The sequence below is a fragment of the Dendroctonus ponderosae genome, unplaced genomic scaffold (genome assembly GCF_020466585.1).
Source record: "Dendroctonus ponderosae isolate FM_Combo_2020 unplaced genomic scaffold, Dpon_F_20191213v2 Dpon_F_20191213_6, whole genome shotgun sequence".
Classification (NCBI taxonomy): Eukaryota; Metazoa; Arthropoda; class Insecta; order Coleoptera; family Curculionidae; genus Dendroctonus; species Dendroctonus ponderosae.
In genome coordinates this window covers 8,137,792-8,142,771 of record NW_026018814.1, presented here as the reverse complement: position 1 = coordinate 8,142,771, position 4,980 = coordinate 8,137,792, and the positions used below count along the sequence as shown (strand labels likewise).

The following is a 4,980-nucleotide window of genomic DNA, read 5'->3' as shown; positions in this document are numbered from 1 at the left end:
ACAGAAACCAAAAAAACAACAATGACTATACAGGGTGGCCATTTTCTGAATCTTTGTATACTTCTACATTTTTAAAGATAGAGAATCCGGTAAATGGGCAAAATTGGGCAGAATTCGATTGCCTATTCATTACCGTTTTCAAAATTTAGGTACCCGACTTGGTTCCTGAAATATCCTGAAAAGACAAGAAATCAACACTTTTTTAATTATCACTTATTACGTGAACTGCTTAACTTAGAAAAAAGTTAAAACTGCCTTTAGTACAACTTTTTGCGTTGAATCCAATAAACTAGCACTCGTTATCATAGTCAACTTGATTTACGAGATAAAAAATAAACTTATGGTTTTTTAAATGGTAATCATAGTGGGCCTTTTTTAAAAGTTGGCTGGGGGCTTTTTAAAATCCTTATTTTTTTCTGAATTTAACGATATAATTGTTTGCATGTTTTTCTCCTTTTGTTGCCGTAAAACTTCAAAAGAAGATAAAAAATGTGTAGTAGGCTATGGAAACAAGAACCATATTATCACACAAAGCACAAAACAGTAATGAATCGTTTAAATTAAATGTTCAAATTGACTTTACGTTTACTTACTTACTTAAATGTTTACGACCAGGCATTTTTTGGCATCTTCACATTCAACTCATGAGTTGTGTGAAGGTGCATCATGTTGAAAATATGCCAATTTTCGATACGATGCTAACGGAAAATCATTCAACATGTCTTCAAGTTCATTTGGTGAAAAGTGTAAATATCTTTCCATATTTAAATTGTGATTATAAAAGAATGGACCAATCATTTTATCACTAAAAATGCCTCACCAGACATTCACAAAAAAAAACACGTTGATCTCGCCTATTTTCAATTAGATGATGCTTTTCATTAGCCCAGGAAACATGATTGTGTCTGTTAATTATTTAATTTTTGTTTTGTGTGATAAAATAGTTCTTGTTTCCATAGCCTACTACACATTTTTTATCTTCTTTTAAATTTTACGGCAACAAAAGGAGAAAAACATACAAATAGTTATATCGTTAAATTCAGAAGAAAATAAGGATTTTAAAAAGCCCCCAGCCAACTATGATTACCATTTAAAAAAACACAAGTTTATTTTTTATCTCGTAAATCACGCTGACTATTACGAGTGCTAGTTTATTGAATTCAACGCAAAAAGTTCTACCAAAGACAATTTTAACTTTTGTTCTAATTTAAGCAGTTTACGAATTATGTACATGATAATTAAAAAAGTGTTGATTTGCTTTTTCAGGATATTTTAGGAACCAAGTACCTAAATTTTGAAAACGGTAATGAATAGACAATCGAATTCTGCCCAATTTTGCCCATTTAACCGATTCTCTATCTTTAAAAATATAGATACCCATACAAACATTCAGAAAATGACCACCCTGTATATACATATATTGGTCTTAACTTGAGGGAACATTCTTGTTATTTCCTTTTTAAGACGCGATATTTTCCATGACACCGCTAATTGTTGCGAAAAATGATCATAAGTTGATTAAATCGTTCATTTTAACATACCTAAGATAAGAGGTCGCGCGTATTTGTTGATTTAAAGCGTTAAATATTAAATGCTAACTTTGTTTCGAAGTGAGCCTTTTAGAACCATTTCAGTTGCATTATTGACAAAGGCAAAGTGTAAAAATTTATTAATTAAGACGAAAATGACAAGAACTTTAACATCTCTAAGTAGAATCCAATGTGGCAAGGCTTAAATAGAAAACACTTTTTTTGTTTAATTTATTTGCAATTGTTCTCGAAAGTTGATTAAATTCAACTAAACTTTAACAAATAGCAAGTTTTCTAAAAGATGCCTTTAAATGTTCAGGCATACAACATAGTAACATAAGTAAGAAAATGAGAACATAAAAATGATTACTGAAAAGTGAAAATAACTATAAATACTGATTAAATAATTACTCCAGTTCCAAATAATTTACAATAAATTCACATTATCTCGTCATCGAGGCCATTGTTTTAACGAACTTATTTTTGCGCAGTTAAAATAACGCAATTTAATTTAGAATCATCCTGTATTTAAGTATAATAATAATAAATATTTATTCTACAATAAAATACTATTGAATGGCATTATAAAACGGTTTTCTATAATTCTAATAATAAAACGTAGATATAAACACAAAAAGTCTTACGGGCTTTTGTTGTTACAATAATATGCAGACTAGTGTTTGGAACACTAGTGTTGCGCGGAACACAGTTTGGGAACCCCTGGTCTAGATGACCTAATTTTCCTGCAAAAGATTTAAATTCAGAGGCTTGCCCGATAAATCACAGCGTTGCCAATGGATTTTGAAGTAATGGGTTTTTTGCCTAAAAAAAAATTAGTTTTTAATTTGTTTCATTATTTTCGATTTTTTGTAAATGAGCTGTGCAATAGTGTTTATTGAAATTTTACTTTAAAATTGGAACTAGCCTTGGAAGAATTACTTGGTGTTACGTCCGAAGTTCGTTGATTATTATATGTGTCAGTTCCTTCAGTTTTCAGTTTAATAACCCATAGTGAATGCTGTGCGCCATTCGGTTCAAAGTAAAAATTTAAAAAAATTGCTTGTATTTTTTATTTCCGTGGCGACAATTGTTAATTTTTTCAAACAGCAAGTTTTTCTTTACCGTTTTGTGATCATTCTCCAATCGGTAGTGCGATTTTTGCAAAAATACAGATTTTTTCAACTTTGCAATTTTCTGACGTTTTCCTGTCAAACTGCAGCCCATCTTGGTTACTTGGTTTTTTCAATAACGGACAAGAAACTGATAACAACAACAGAAGGTAAGTACTATTTTTCTATTTATTGATCATTTCATAACCATTTTGTTTTAAACAGAAGAACGAGTTTCATTAACTGTCTAGGAATCGAATAATGTATGTAGTTACCTTGAATAACTGTTATACATGACATGTGCATAAATCTAAAACATGTTTAATACAATTGTATAATAATGAAATATCTATTCTCATTAATTCTGATCGGATCACTGGCAAAATAAAATTTTAATTCTAGAGTGAATAACCACACACCTGCAGTTATTAATTTAAGTGTCAACTATGATATAAGTTCAAGTGTCATAAGCCTTAAAAATATTTGAATGTTAATGATTCACTTATTGCGAAAGAATTATAGTTCAACTGAAAAAAGGATTGACTCCGAATGGCAGCATTTTAAGATAGATAGACAGATATGTTTACAAAAACTTATCTGGGTTCTTGGGGGGTGCCTGAGATTAAGTAACCCATTTCAAAATATTTACATATTTTGCTTTCAATTTTTGCATTTCCATTCCAGTCTTCAATCAAATGTTGTAAAATTTTGAAAAACGGAAAATATTGTACATATTGAGTAACAAAACGGTTTCGAAGTTTAGAATAAACATTCCCAACTTAATCCGAAAATTACAATTTTTTTAAAAATTAAAAAAATCAAAGTATTGTGCTATTAGATTGCTGAGATTAATTTTAAAGTCCTAGCAAAATTTATATTTGCTTATGAATGTATTAATGTTCATATTTGCGCAACGTTTGTTCGCTGGTTATTTGCAAAGGCAAGTTGTCAATTAGCGCTTCTAGACACCGCTACGCACAATCGGTGACAAAAAGAACACATTAACTAGGAAAATTCTGCACCTACTTACATAAACAGATCAGCACAAAAATCAAAATAATTACACCCACAATGCCGAACGCGACACCAACTATGAGCTCCCTATTTTCACTGGGTTGAAATGAGGCGAGAGGCTGAAGCCTCTTCTCAGCGACTGTATCTCCACTTTGCGCTACATCTACGTTCATCTCGCGGATTTATCACTGACAATGACAGGATAACATGAGCGAATTTTAACTGAGACGATAACGGAGATAATAAATCGTCCGAACTCGCCAGCAAAAAAAACGATTCTTTTCTCTCAGCGCCGCGTTCCAACGAGCTTTAAACAATTATTTATCAATTTGTGTTATCGTTATCAATAAACAGGTAGAGATGGTGATGTTGCGGATTTGCGCAAATCAGTATTAGCTGAATCCGATTTGTATCATTCGCGTTATGGTACTTGAGATTCCAAATAATACTTACTTTTCACTTCAATTTCTACTTAATATTGTGATTGATAGTTGGAATTTGATTCCGCTAAAATATTTTAATTGTTTTCTGCAATAAACTTGATTCTTATTGTAGACGCGGGCCTCGGTTCGATAGTGTTCATGTTGAGGATTTGGAGATAAGCGGACTTAAGTCCTTAAATCGACCTTACGTAATAAATTATGCCCACTGATGTTTCTAGCTCATAAGTACTTACCTATCTGACGTGATTTTATCGCATGTAAGCACGAATAGTTTGAATTCGATATACAGCGTCGTTTTTCCAAAAAAAACAATTTTAGTTTCATTGAACTTTACATTTCTGTTACATACAGAAGGTTGAAGAGAAAAACATGCAAGTGCAGGTCTCAGGACAAACCCAGCTGATGAGAACTAATCATATACCTCTTTTACAAAGTATATCGAAGGATGGCGGATGTTTCATCGTTCTTGCCATAAAAGAGTAGTCATGGTAATCAAATATCTTAATAAATGATGTACAAACATAGAAAGAAGTGTATTGTAAATATACAAACGAATTGAAGAAAGCAAATTTTTGGTATGTATACAGGGTGTCCCGTAAGCTCATGATCAAAAGGGTACTGCGACCTTAGGACCAAAAGAAGACGATCTGACCTAACTTTTATTAATAAAAAATGTTTGTCTCCCCTGCTATCGATGGTCAAAGTTCTTCAAAAAAATTAGCTTTTTCGAAATATCGGGAGAATGGTACGATGTGTTTTAGTGAAACTCGCTATGAATTTGTTCTTATGTAAGACTCATATTTTGATGAAACTATCGAGTTCAGCCGTTTTGGACAAGTGGTGAATTCTTGAGTGTCGTGGTACAAAAACTACCAGAACTTTTTA

The 4,980-nt window shown here is 31.8% G+C and overlaps 1 long non-coding RNA gene across 1 annotated transcript; it reads left to right on the top strand.

The window, feature by feature from the left end:
* Positions 1–2,463: 2,463 nt before the first annotated feature.
* Positions 2,464–2,984, top strand: LOC125504887. The gene is made up of 2 exons (XR_007281772.1): positions 2,464–2,808; positions 2,864–2,984. It is a non-coding gene; the product is annotated as an uncharacterized LOC125504887 (long non-coding RNA).
* The last annotated feature ends 1,996 nt before the right edge of the window (positions 2,985–4,980 follow it).